Here is a 15,409-nt window from a genome sequence, read left to right on the forward strand (position 1 = left end):
GCATCAGAAATCGGTGAATGAAAAATGTACTTTATAATAAGTGGTATTGGGATAATGGCATAGTTATATGAAGAAAACAAAATTATCTTCTTACTGTATGTACAAATATTAGAAGAAAATATGTATGGATTCATCTATAGATCTAAAAGTAGGTAAAATAGTCTTACCTGTGACTCACAATATAGAAGCAATAAAAGTTAATTTTAGTTAGGTAACTTGTCAAAAATATCTGTGACAAATAAATATTATGATCAACAATGACAAATGATAAAATAGTGAAACACATTTGCAACAAAAATGTTTAAAGTCTATCAAGAATCATTAAATAAGACTTTACAATGCAGGAATTTTGTAATACAGACAATTTAGATACATCCTAAGGACAAAAAGAAATGCAAGGTGTTGCTTTAGCAGCACATATACAAAAATTGGAATGATACAGAGATTAGCATGATGCCTGACCAAGGAGGACATGCAAATTATGAAATGTTTTATATTTTTCTGTACACTTAAAATGATTAAAATGGTAAATTTTATGTAGTATATATTTTGCCATAATTAAATACATATAAATATTAAAAATTTTTAAAATAATGTGGAAAGCAAAAAAGTGTTAGACAAGAACATCTTCAAATGTTTTCAGTAATCATAATTTCAGGAATAATAATGGTATTGGTTTCATTATGTTTATATTGATACTAAAAAAGTAAAATTACTAACTTATTATATCAGTCACAGTAATAACAATGAGAATAAAAACCAGACATGATCTTCCATTGATGTGACACAGCTGAAAGCTTACAACTCCTCCTATGAAGTGTTCTTACTAAAAAGGAGGACATAAATTATTAGATCAACACTCTAGTTTTTCACAGGAAATAAAGAGGTCTGCAGACCATCTTAAGTGTCACAATAAGCAAAATCTTAAACATGCCAGATTATACAGAGTCAATGCCATGAGTTTCTTTATTGAATAAATTGTAAAAAATAAAATAAAATAAAACTATACCAATTTACTGCAATGTGTATACTCTCCTGATTCAAAAAAACTGACTCTAATTTAAAAATACTATGAGATATTGGAGGAATTGTGAATACTGTGTTTCTCATAACACTAAAAGAATCATAGCCATCTACCTTAGGAATAACAAAAATATTGAAGTGACTATTTTTAAAGTTTCTTAGAGATACATACTGAAGGATCTATAAATGCAATAATAGGTTATCTACATTGGACTAAAGAAATACCTAGGGTTGGGTATGGGATGAAGAGTAGATATAGACTTAGAGCAAAATATATTCACTGTGTTGAAACTGAATATTGGATTCATAAAGATTCATTGTGTTATTTTTCTCTCTGTTATATACTAATACATTTTTGTAAGAATTTTTTAAGTAGTACCAACAATAATTTCAAAGACCAAATAGTATTCAATGAGAGAAAATGTTTGTTACAAGTTATTTACAAGGATATGATTGAGGAGAAACAATGAAAAAGAACTTAAGCTTATGCATGCTTCATTTATCTTCTTTTACAACCTTTTTGTTTCACATTGTTTCAACCCACTGTCACACGTACCCTGGCTTTCCTATTTTCAAATGAATATAACTAGACATACAGAAATTTGTCAACCAAAAGTTTTTGTCAAATTCTTTTGTGATGAAATACATATATTTGGCCTTTTTTTTTTTCTTATGTAATAAACTAATCTTAAGGATTAGACATCAAATGCCAGCTATTTTTTCTAAGTCTATTTGCTATTTACTTTCTACCAGAGGGAAATGTGACCTCATTGCATGTTCCATATAACACAACAGTACCCTAGTGATTAGTGCATCAGGTCAGATGGGAGAAAAACACATGGCTCTGCACTTATAACCACCTACTCAGCCGTAACCCAGTTACCTGGGAATCTAAAGAGAAAGAAAAGAAAATGTTAATTGATTAACCACAGTGGACAATAAATTGAAAATATTAAACAATATCCTATATTTATATTCTTGATACAGAGGTAACAGCCTCCTGAAAATATTTATCTATTGAGCTATAGTAAACATACAAATGTTTTTATTCATTTTAAGTGTGTGGCCCAGTGTTTTTGAGGAAAGTCGACCTATTACAACAGTCAAAGTTTAGAACACAACTATCACTTCAAAAAGTCCCCTATGCCCCTTCCAGCCAATCCCTGATCCAACTTCTGCAGTTAGGCACGCCCAGTGATCTACCAGTATGCAAACTATAGTTCTGCCTTTTTGTAGAATTTTATATAAGTTTCATACAAAACCCTAACGTATGTGCTCTGTAGTGACTAACTTCTTTTACACAGCTCCTGACAATGTAATACTGGGAAACTTTGCAGTATAATTCAAGAAGAACTCCTTGATGTAATAGGGTTACCACTGAAAAGTAGGGCAGAAGGCCTGAATTCTATCTCTGCAACCCCAGTCTGTACGAACATATATTTCTTAACTTTCCTGCTTTGTCAACAGTCAGATGAGAATAGTACGATTCTGCTCTCCTCAAGGGTGCTGGGTGGGTCTAACTAGAGAGGTGCACAAAGTGCTTTCTATGGTGAACACATTACATGGATGAATTCTGGAAAGATAATCGGAGATAAGAGAAATAGGCATTTTTAAAGATGCTATTAATCTAAATAAATGCACATAAACATATAATTTTAAAATTCTACTTCTTTAACTGTGGAGATGAGAATAAGAAGAAGGGAGGTTATGAATGGATGGTAAAAGGTTAAATATAAAAGAAAAAAATGGAATTAGAATTATAAGAAGAAAGAACAACATTAAGCCTATCTAAATAAAAAAGCAAGCAATCAGCTTAAGAAGTAAACTATTTTATTTTCATTTTTATCATTATCATCAAAACTTATCAAGAATTTATTCTACACAGAATATATTACTTGACAAAGTTACAAATATAAAATACATAAAGCATATTATCTATGCAGCCATAAAAAAGAATGAGATGATGTCCTTTGCAGGAACATGGATGGAGCTGGAGGCCATTATCCTTAGCCAACTAATGCAGAAACAGAAATCCAAATATTGCATGTTCTCACTGATAAGTAGGAGCTAAATGAGGAGAACACATGGACACAAAGAGGAGAACAACAGACACTGAGGCCTACCTGAGGGTAACGGGTGGGAAGAGGGAGAGGATCAGAAAAAAGTAACTATTGAGTACTAGGTTTAGTACCTGGGTGACAAAACAATCTGTATAGCAAACACTTGTGACTTGAGTGTACCTATAGAACAAACCAACACACCTATCCCTGAACCTAATATAAAAGTTTTTTAAAAAAACAGAGTATGTGAATATCGACATTTCTAATATCAAAGTAAAAGATACATATATACACACACACAAACACACACACACACACACATATATATGTGTATATATATATGTGTATATATATGTGTGTGTATATATATATATATATGCGTGTATATATATATATATATGCTATTAGTTTTACCTGATGTCAAGGCAGGAGACAATGTAAGTTACCTCTCTGTGTCTACCTCCTTATAACCATGATGGATGTCCATTCCTGGTCCAGTTTTTTCAGCATAAAGTTCTCCTATCCCTCTCTATAACCTAAAGAAAAGCAATTGTAGAGTCAGAGGCTTAAAGATTTCTGAGTCCAAAGAGGAAGCTTAGAGGGAAGGGCTCCAGTATGGGATAAAAGAAAGCTTATGATTCTTGAGCAGGCATAAAGGATGATGACATGTGGAAATGGGAAATATGGGCCATACGAGAAGAAATGTTATATGGACAGTCAAGTTTTGACAGTTGGAAAAAAATACACACACACACACACACCAAGTTAAATGCCTGGACAATCTCACCAGTTTTCACGTGGATGGAGCTGGAGGCCATTATCCTTAGCAAACTAATGCAGAAACAGAAATCCAAATATTGCATGTTCTCACTGGTAAGTACGAGCTAAATGAGGAGAACACATGGACACAAAGAGGAGAACAACAGACACTGAGGCCTACTTGAGGGTAACGGGTGGGAAGAGGGAGAGGATCAGAAAAAGTATCAGAGCCCAGTAAAATGTCTGAGATCTCTTCATTAATGATGATGTGAGGAGAAAGAATTTGACCCACTGAACTGATGTAGCTAATTAAAAATATAACTAATTCCCCTCCAGTCACTATGTCCAAGTAAATGTACAAAATGTACAAAAAGTAAAATTTAAATTAGTGTAATAAATGTAGAAGTATGTAACATATTGAACAATAGTTTTATTAGTAATAAAAGTGAATCATTGATAGTTAGAACATTTGAACATACCAGGCAGAAGTTAATTTACATTAAAAAAATAAAAATTTAAATTTTAGAATTAGAAAATAAAATATCAGAAAAGATTATGTAATGTGCTCAATATTAGTAGTAAGAGGATCAAAGCCAGATTTTATAATTCTAAGAAAAAATTTACAGCTCCTAAGATGATTGCCGTATCTTTTACATATTTGTTCAGTAAAATGTATTGAGTGCCTATATGTATCAAGTTCTGTTCTAGCTGCTAGAGATAAAGCTGAAAGCAAAACAAAGCAGTGAACAAAAATAAAGTCCCTCCTTTTGTGGAGTATATATACTAAAGGAAGATTGCAAGATAGTATATGAGTGATAGTGGCAGGAGACAGACAAATTCCTAGGCAGACAAGGGCAGGTCCCCAGTGAAACCCGACCTTCAAACCAAAGATAATTTAAAACCTGAAAACAGAGCTGCCAGTTCTGGATAGAGTCCATGATCAGAATGAGAACTTTTATTCCTGTTTGCCTACTCTTTCCCAATTGGTTCTTTCTGAATGATGCTTTTTAACTAATTGAACGTTGCGTTTTCCAAGGCTACCCACAGTCCATGCCTCTTCATTCCAAACCTATAAAAACCTCTGGACTCAGCCACACAGACGACTACCCGCTTTCAGTCCCCTGTCACACAGACGACTACCCACTTGGGGTCCCTTCTTGTTGTCAAGAGCTTTTCTATAACTCAATATTCTTCTCTGCCTTGCTCACTCTTGGATGTCTGCATACTTCATTCTTCTTGGAGGGCCTTAACACTCTCCAGGCCAGCTTGCCGAGTTGTGGGCAGCATGAATGAAAAGAGCTGTGGCATGCTCCTGTTCGCTGGACTAGGGAGTGAAGAGCTGTGACCATTTTGGAGGCCCGGACCTTGGGACTCCCTGAGCCAGAGCTTTAATATGCCCCTGTTCACCAAGCCGTGGGCTGCAGGAACAAACGAGTTATATAACACACCCCTCCCATTCGCAAAGCTGCAAGTGACAGGAATGAGAGAGAAAACTGTGGTATTCAGACCTCGAGACTCCCCCAGCAGAAGCTGTGACACCCTCTTGGAGGCTCCGCGGTTGCTGGTTTCTCTAGGTTTACAGGTGCCACCATGTTCTTCTCATCCTGGCACTAGTACCCAAGGCGGAAGGTGGTCGCAGTACACCCAGATCAGCCCCGGGCTGAATGCAGATCTGCGGTGGGTGCCGGATCCAGGCTGGTGGCAAGACTTGCGCCCAGCCTGCTGGACTGAGTGGACAGAGTGAGACCAGGGGGCTCCAGGAAAGCCCAGCCAGTGCTTCCAACAGCTGTGGAGACTTCCAGCTGTTGAAACAGCACGGAAAGGATCCTGTGTCAGAAGCATGTATTTAAAACATGTATTGTTATATAAATTAACTTCTGCCTGATAATGTTCAAATGTTCCAACTATTAATGATTCACTTTAATTACTACTACACCTACTCTTCAATATGTTACATACATATTTTATTATAAATATAAAATAAATATATATAGTACAATGTCATATAATGCTATAAGAGAATTAGAAAGGGTTAGAAGACAGGAAAAAAATAGTGAAACATACTTTTAGACAGCATGTCTAGGGAAGATTTCTCTGGAGAGTTAACGTTTAAGGTTTATTTTAAATGAGATTTTAGATAGGGATAAATGGGTATGGAAACTCCAACGTGGAAATATGTGAAGCATGAGATATTAATGGCCAAGAGGTCAGTGTAGCTAGAGAAGGAAAAGCCAGGGGAAAATCATTAGATTTGTTCAAGAAGTCTAGACATTTTATGTAAACATATGTATTTATTATATTATGTCTAGACTTCAATAAATCTAATCATTTATATATAAATATATATAAACATATAAAAATATAAAATGTGTCATTATTGTTTAGAGAGCCTCTCAATGCTTATTCCACATCTGCACAATTTCAATTTATGTTTTTTGACTCTGGTCACATTTCTGTGATACCTTCCTAACCTTCCTAAATAGCAAGCATACCCCTCTATTTTTTATTTCAACTGAAAGATATATTGATAAATTGATAGATAAACAAATGGCTGTATCAGTTAGCTGTTCTCATAGAAAAGGGTATTCTGTCATGCCTGTAATCCCAGCACTTTGGGAAGCCAAGGCGGGTGGATCACGAGGTCAGGAGATCAAGACCATCTTGCCTAACACGGTGAAATCCCGTCTCAACTAAAAATACAAAAAAATTAGCCAGGCGCGGTGGCGGGCGCCTGTAGTCCCAGCTACCCTGGAAGCTGAGGCAGGAGAAAGACGTGAACCCGGGAGGCGGAGCTTGCAGTGAGCCGAGATCACCCCACTGCACTCTAGCCTGGGCCAGAGTGCGAGACTCTGTCTCAAAAAAAAAAAAAAAAAAAAAGAAAAAAGAAAAGAAAAGGGTATTCTGTAACTTAGTGGTTTATGCCAATAAGCTTAATGACAGAAATTTTTTCTAAATATTGAAAGACACAAATAACCAATGCTTACTCGGGAAGGAATAGTCCAAATATTCCTACATCTATGAAGACATTGCATTAATAGTTAAAACTTTCAACTAGAAAAACTGATTCAAATGGCTTTACCAATTAATTCTACACAATATTAAAGGGAAAAATACCAATCCTACAAAAAACTTATGAAAAATAGAAGACAGAGTACCTTCTAACTCTTTTAATTTGGCCAGCATTACAGTGATACCAAAACTAGACAGTGATATTATAAGAAAAGAAAATTACAGACCAATTTCACTCATAAATATAGAAATAAAAATCCTTTAAAAAGACTGACAAATTAATCCAGCATATTTAAATTGGTAATATAAGTAAGTGAGGTTTATTTTGGAAATGCAAGATTAATATAACCTTCAAGTATCAATCAATATAATTCACTTGTACAAAAAGTTTTAGTTCATTTATTAAATATTTTAAGAGGAAGGGTCTCATTCTGTCACTCAGGTGAGATTGCAGTGGTGCAAGCATAGTACAATGCAGCCTCAAATTCCTGGGCTCAAGCAATCCTCTTACCTCAGCCTCAAATTCCTGGGCTCAAGCAATCCTCTCCCCTCAGCCTCCTGAGCACCTGTGACTACAGGCATACATTATCATACCAGGCTAATTTTTAAACACTTTTTTATAGACTAGTTCTCTCTATATTGCCCAGGCTGGTATCAATCTCCTGGCCTCAAGCGATTCTCCTATCTCAGCCTTCCCAGTGGCTAGGATCATGTGTGAGCCACTATGCCCAGCTACACCAATGGTTTAAAAAAGAAAAGAAAAGTACTTTGTCTTTTCATCTAATACATGCCTGAAAAACATTTGACAAAATTCAATATACATTTATGACAAAATCTCTCCTCAAGCTATGAACGAAAGTTAAAGTTTTCAATCTTATAAAGGATATTGATTAAGAACTACAGGTAACATCATATTCTATTGTTAAACACTAATTTGTTTTTTCTTATGAGTAGAGTCAAAAGAAAAATGTCCACTTTCACAACTCATCCTACAGCATACATGCCAGTGCTATAAGACAAGGAAGAAAACATATGTGATAAAGAAATAAAACTGTCTTTACTTAGAGGCAATGACTGTTTACACAGAAAGTTCCAAATAATTTACTAAAATTAATGAGTTTTACAGGTTACAGAAAATAAGGTTAACCTATAAAAATTGTTATCTTTAAATATACTAGCAATAAACAATTGGATATTGAAATGTTAAAAATATTATTTGCAATTGCACTAAAACATTAATTAATTAGGAGTAAATCTAAATAACATGGACATGGTTTGTTTAATAAAAACATACATTTTTGAGAACTATTAAAGAAGATATAAGTAATGGAGAATTATATCATATTCATTGAGTAGAAGACTCAAAATTGTCAAGACATACATTCTTCTAAAATTGATCCGCAGATTGTGCACAGTTTAAAAGAATCCTGTATGGCCTTTGAAGAAGCCTACAAGCTGATTTTAACTTTATATGAAAAAGCAAAAGGTCTAATGTCTCCAAAATCATTTTTAAAATGAAAAACAAAGTTAGGAGACTCAGTACCTGATTTTAAGATGTTCTATGAAGCCACAGTCATCAAGATAATATGGCACTGGTAATACAAGTGTCACATGTAAGTTGAACAGAATAAAACACACAGAAATAAGCCAACCTGTATATGAACAAATCACATCTGATAAAGTTGGCAATGTGTTTCAACAGAGAAAGTATAATTACCCAACAAATAGTTCTGAAACACATATCCCATGTGCATGGAAAACAGTAGTCTTAAAGTAAAACCTAAAATTGAAAACTTCTGTCTAGAAGAAAACGTAACAGAAAAATCTCTGTGATCTGAGATAAGGCAGTCACTTTTTAGATAAGACTCAAAAGGTCTTTGCTTTTTAAAGAATAATGTTTAAAAATAGAAGGCAAACCATAGCTTCAGGGCAAATATTTGCAAAACACACTTAATAAAATAATGGTAACCAAAATAATAATGAAATATAAAAAAATACTAATAAGAAAAATTAAAAATGGGTAAAAATAATTTACTACATAAGAGATATGGATTTAAAACAAGCCCAAGTAACAATGCTCACTATCATTAGTCACCAGGAAAATGCAAATTAAAACCACAGTGAGACATCACAACATACCTCATCAAATGTCCAACAAACAAACAAAAACATGACAATAGTAAATGCTTATAAGCAGGCAAAGCAACTGGAACTTGAATATATAGCTGTTGGGAATGTGACATGGTATAGCCAATCTAGAAAACAGTTTGGTAGTTTTTTGTAAAGCTATGTGTATATTAATATATAACATGCAAAATAAATTAAGTTATGTTCACACAGGAGCCTGTATACTAATGTTTAGTCATAACCACCAAATCTGGGGGACATTCTAAATGTCCACTAACTACTTAATGAACAAAGAAATAATTGTATATCCATATAATAGAATACTACTCAGAATAAAAAGGAATGAGTTATTATTTACACTATGACATGGATAAAACGCAAAAGCAATATCCTAAGAGAACTTAGACTCAAAAGACTACATTCTGTATGATTCCATTTATGAAACATTTTAGGAAAGGCTAAATTATAGAGACATAAGTCAAATCAATAGCTGCCAGAATCTAAAGCAGTGATGATGTTTGGGGATTTGATTACAAATGAACACAAGGAAATCCTTCAGCATGATGGAAATAGTCTATACAATCGTTGTGATAGTGGTTAGGTTATTATATAGGCTTGTCAAATGCATGGTCCTCCACACCCAAAATGGGTAGGTTTTATTCTTCATACATGATACTTCAATAAATTTGAAATATTACAAAATTTAGCAAATTGCTTGAAGAAAATAGTCATTAATTATTAGTCATATTCCTACATGTTATTGAAATGGGAGTTCCATTGACCCCTTTGTGGGACTGGAGAAGGAGTTGGCTCATTTACTTAGCCCACAGCAGTCAACTCTCATGGGAGGGGTGGCACGTAGATGAGTGGGTACAGGGTCTGGGTCGAGTACTTCTGGGCACAAGCAGGAATAGCATTTTATGCAGCCCTGTGGCAGTGTCTAGGGAGTACCCGTGACCCCCAGAGCCCCAGAAGGTGTGTGCTACAGTGTGTTCTTTTAGCTTTGCTGTTCACAGACAGCTTAAGTGTTTAACAGCTCAGTGGAGGGTCAGGGTGACAGCCTTTTGCGCCTGCCCTCTTGGTGTCTGAGTTCTTGTCTGGCATCCAGGGAGAACCAGGTTGCATGAACAAATTGAAGGGTGGTGAATCTGGAGGATTTTATTCAGTGGTGGAAGTGACTCCAAGTGGGAAGGGGAGCTGGAAAGGGGTGGAGTGGGAAGGTGGTGTTCCACCTGGAGTTTGACTGTCCCAAGCTGACCTCTTCTCTGAAGTTCCACCTTCAAGCTGTCCCTCTGAAGTCCAGTTGCTTCTCTCCAACATTCAGTTGCTTCTCTTCTCTCCTTCTCTGCCACTCTGCCCATGGAGCCTGGGGTTTTTATGCGAACAGAAGGCAGGTAGGGCAGACAAAAAGCAACATTGGAGCGGGAAAACGGGAACGCATGTCCTCACTTTGGGCCATTGGTCCAGGCTTAAGAGTGGGGTTGCGCCAGAGAATCCTACCCTTTTCTGCCTACTATTTCCCAGCCTCCTGTCTGTATCATTATCTAGAACTTTCTTTAGAGATTGGCTACACTAGGTTAATCTTGGGTAGCCTTATGTGTCCAAGGTCAGCATGTGTATATATATGGGGGCAGGCAGAGCTAACTGGTCTATGTGACCTTGCCTGAGATGGCTCGTTTACATATGTTTTCTCATTCATACCAATATGTTTCACTTGATAATCTCAGGGTTTCCAGAGAGAGTAGAAAAGTCTTGGGTCTAGCTTTTGATCTTACACAGCATCAATCCTGCTTGATTTTATAGGACATAGTAAATTACAAGGATGAGCACCAATTCAACAGGAAGAGATATACTGTCTTGTTGTAGGAAATGAAATTATTTTGAAGTCTACATAATGAGTGAATAAATATGTCATCAGCCTGTATCCTATCACCTAAACTTCTAATGTTTCCTGCCATTTTCTTCATACACTATAATAATATATATATATTCTTCATATATATAATATATATTTACACAAAACATACACATACATATATACACACAATCAATCTTGACAAGTTATAATTCCAAGGCTAGAGAATAAACTCTAAAACTTGGGTTATGTAGTAAACTTAGTCCGTGTTGACAACTAACTTGTGTAATTAGTCCAAATTAGGAGCTTTTACTTACATTTTCTGAGGTATTGCAAAAAGAAAAAGGTGTTTTGTACAAAATGCTTTAGATCTGAGTAAATTATTTCAGCATCAAAATAAATTTTAAGAAAAAGTTGTTTTATGAAAGTTAGTGAGCCTGAAAAATACATGGAGTAGCATTTATACTAAGTGAAAAAAATCATAAAAATCACCTTTGCCATAAGCAATTTGTGTGACCATAGATATTTCTAAAATATAAAGTTATTTTTTGATTAGATAACATGTAACAGGTAAAATAAAATCACATGCTTATATAGTGCTCACTGTAGGCTAAAAAATATCCTAAGTAATTTACATATGTTATATATTTTAATTCTTATAACACTGTTATTGGTAGGTCTAACAACCTCTATTTTACATATAAGAAAATAGTGGCACAGAGATGTTAATATCTCTTCAAGGTAACTTATATTATGAGATAGAGCCAGGATTTGAACTCAAGCAATCTAGCTCCAGAGTAAAAGCCTGTTTTGGCAGAGACTGAGATGAAGCTTTACTTGGGAATATTGTCCAGGGAACAAGCTGAGGTACTGAGGCTAGAATTCTACCAGTATTTTGGTAGGTCACTGGCTTTGATAGGATAAAAAAATCAGGTATTCCTTCCTTTAGGGAAAGGCATTTTATTCATTGTCCTGTCTCCCAGCTCTCATCAGTCAAGGGTAGTCTGAAGGATGTTAAAGCCCTTACACTTCTGGATGGCTCACGAATGTATCTCAGTCGTTTTATTTAGGCATCACAAATATTAGAGGTACATGAAATGGTCCCTAACAAGACAAGATGAGGTTGCATTTAAGTCAGACTAAAACCTATGTTCATCTACTTAACTTTTCTAGACAGTAGGGCCTTGAAATGAGGCATAGACGGAAACAAGGTTCTAAATTGCCTTTAAATTTAGAACATAAAAATGTGATCTAAAATAATGGCTATCTTGTCAATATATTTTCATGAGATTCATTTAAAATAAGAGCTACGAGATGTGTTGAATGCATAAATCATATTGATTATTAAATGTAAATAAAAGTACGTAGTTATTTTCTCCTAGTCTTTTCTGAATCTCTTATTCAATATGCAAATGACTTGAGACTAAAACTAATCATGAAATATATTACTTTCCTTCTGAGAACTATAAATCAAAGAGGGCAGACTGCTCCTTATCAAAAAAAAAAAAAAAAAAAGGTGCATGGAGGGAGGATATACTGCCTTTAGGCTAAGTGGTTCAGACTCCAGAAATGTAGTACGCCATATGTTATCTCTAGTTAGAGATAAGAGATATTTTAATATCCAAAGCCTTATTGTTGTTTATTATTTTCTAAAATGCAAATAGATTAAGGTTATTATTAAATAAAATAAAATTGACTGTATCCTCCTCTTCTACATAGAAGGAGGACATTTTGTGGAGAAGGTGTAGAGATTAATTAGACAAATAAAGGGTTACTCTCTCTTCCAGCGTATAGACATACATTATATGATAGAAATATATTCTATCAAATGAAAGAGGCTAGGTTTTCTGTCCTTCAGAGTGTACTAAGTGTTTGGAGGAACAGATCTGAACAGACCTGAACAATAGCTAAGATAGACAACCTTCTTCAATAACTCAAGCTGTTTCCACAATGGATTCAAAGTGCATTCAACTTCAGGCACATTAAACATCCCTGGAAGCAACAGCCTGTTTTAAAGAAGGCAGGAATTTTTTAATTGTGGTTTGGCTTTCCCTCAAATTAAGTTAGTGAATCTTAGAAAATGAGAATAAAATACCAGGCTTTCTTTCTAGGTCAAAGTGAAGCTATTAGAAAAATAGTGGCTATGCTTTAAAAATGTTCTCTTTCTGCTTGATTGATACTGCCTGGAAAATAATTGCTTGAAGAAGAGGGAAAAGCATTTAAAAGATAATCAAACTATTCATGAAAACTCCTTTTGTTTTTAAAAAGGACAAATAACAATATAAGAGAATGGCTTCATTAAATTTATCAATCAACAAGCTAAAAGCCCAGCTGTGGTCCTTGCACTGCATGCCAAAAGGCATTCAAAAGTATCAAATGACATTATGTTTTCAGTATTAGTGTAAGCTGAATTTAGTCCTAGCTACATTCATTTGAGATAGTGTACCCATGTATCCTTACATACCTTTTTCTTTCTCTCTAATTATCTTTCCAGGTTTTTTTTTAAGAGGGGAATATATTTCTGATAAATATTAATTTTCAACAATAAAATATTATGTGTGCATTTGTATTTTCAAATTTAACATTAAGAAACTCACTAAAAAAGAAAAAAAGTTTTCAAAATTTGCTGTGTTTTCCTCAAATTAAGCTTCAGTTAAAACCATCGCTCCATTTGTGAGTATGTTATTAACAATAAATGAAATTGATAGAAATGCCCTGTTCTGTCATGAGCCTTCTGCTTAGGGTTGTTAGCTTTCCAATACATTTGTATTTAGAAACAATTTTTAAATATTGTGCTTCAAATAGCACAAATGTGCTATAAGACTTTAGCAATAAATGGTGAGTTTAAATGTTGGAAACAATGCGTATCTTTAACTGTCATGAAGGAATTATGGGGATATCATAATTACATGATTGCTTATAACACTTTTAAGGACATCTGAAGATCTAATATTTATTTTCTAAACATTTTTGTAGTGAAAATATTTAACCCTTTAAAAAGTGGAGAGTAGTATAATTAACCCTTATAAAGCCATCACCCAAGCTCAAAATTAACCAACTTGTGGTGAATCGTTTAAAATCTATACTCCACTAACTTCTACTTCTGTATTATTTTGAAATAAAATTGATACATATTATATCATTCATAATTATTATAATCCATAATATAACTTTAAATGTCATCTCTTTCATAGACTTTGAGAATCCCAACAGAATTCATAGAATTTTCCAGGCTAACTATTTAATGAATATAAATATCTGGGATAATTTCTGGTATATAGTAAAAGATTAAAATATTTTTAAATTGAGTAATGTTATCAATGAGTATCTTTAATATGTTAATAATATAGAATTGTATTATGTACATAATCAAAACATTATAGTTGGACAAGATGCTTTGACAAAGAAGAGATATATTACATTTATATTATAACTTCTGCTCAAGATGTCCGGCAAAACCCATATACGACATCATTCTTGATTCTCACACACAGAAGTGCTGTATTAAATATATTGAACAAAAGTATTTTAGGATTTAAGCACCTATGTTGGGAGTAATTGGATGTAGTCAGTGCTGTCCTCAGTGAAATACTCTAATTTTCTTTCTTTCTTTTTTTTTGCATAAATCAGAAAGTATGGACAAAAATAATCTAGAAAAAGGAGACAAACAAAAGTGAGTTAACAATCCCAAGTCTGACTGGCAAAAAAATGTTACTTAACAAAAATGAGAAAACCAAGTATTATACATGAAGATGTACTGGGACCCACATGAACTGATAGGGACAATAGGGAGAGAAGTTCTGGGCAGAAAAGGGCAGGGTCCCTGGCGAGGGCCCCTATCCTCAAGTCTGGGACTGTAGCCCAAAGTAAAAACTTTACATCCCTGTTTTCCCACTCGAATGTTGCCTTTTCCAAAATCACCCTGACCCACTCCATCCCCTATCCTGTTGAGACAAATGGAGGAATGTTTGTACTGGGCCCAGGACTGAGATATATGGAGGAATGTGTTTGTACTGGGCCCAGGACTGAGATATATGTTTGATTTCTTACAAGCTGAGCAGGTATTCCAGATATTCATGTCATCCACCAAAGTTGTACCAGTGGCTCTTTCTCTGTGACACATCCATCCATTGGAAACTTTGTACAACTAGCTGAAGGAAGAGAAACAGCCCATTTTATGGTATGTGGTTGTAGAGCAGAAGCAACTTAGAAAAACAGTAGAGAAGGAACATTGTCCCAGAGGGCAGAGCTTCTGGCAGGGTATTTGGTTGTTCACTTTGTGTGAAAAGAAATATAGCCTCAAATTAGAATATATACAGACCAATTGACAGAAGTAAATGGCCTGGCCAGTTGTTGAGAGGACTGGAAAAGAAGCATTCGGAAAATCTGGGACAAGGAGGGTTACAGTAGGAGGATGTGCATGGTCATACTTGAGTTGGTATGAAGCGTGAAGATTTTTGTATTACAGGTAAATTTCTACCAAAACATGTCCACTATGGTAGAGTCCCACACATCACACACACACACACACACACACACACACACAAATAAGTGTACTTAGTTGATGTTAGCCAGA

The 15,409-nt window shown here is 34.7% G+C and overlaps 1 long non-coding RNA gene and 1 other non-coding gene across 2 annotated transcripts in view; both read left to right on the plus strand.

The window, feature by feature from the left end:
* The first annotated feature begins 399 nt into the window (after positions 1–399).
* On the plus strand, positions 400–501 carry LOC117066194. The gene has a single exon (XR_004430185.1). It is a non-coding gene; the product is annotated as a U6 spliceosomal RNA (small nuclear RNA).
* Positions 502–14,890: 14,389 nt separating this feature from the next.
* The window catches only part of LOC117064850, a 79,675-nt gene continuing 79,156 nt past the window's right edge, over positions 14,891–15,409 (plus strand). The window contains exon 1 of the long non-coding RNA XR_004429712.1: positions 14,891–15,013. This is a non-coding gene — a long non-coding RNA (uncharacterized LOC117064850). The remainder of the gene's footprint in view (positions 15,014–15,409) is intronic.

The sequence above is a fragment of the Trachypithecus francoisi genome, unplaced genomic scaffold (assembly GCF_009764315.1).
Source record: "Trachypithecus francoisi isolate TF-2019V2 unplaced genomic scaffold, Tfra_2.0 Lachesis_group2, whole genome shotgun sequence".
NCBI lineage: Eukaryota > Metazoa > Chordata > Mammalia > Primates > Cercopithecidae > Trachypithecus > Trachypithecus francoisi.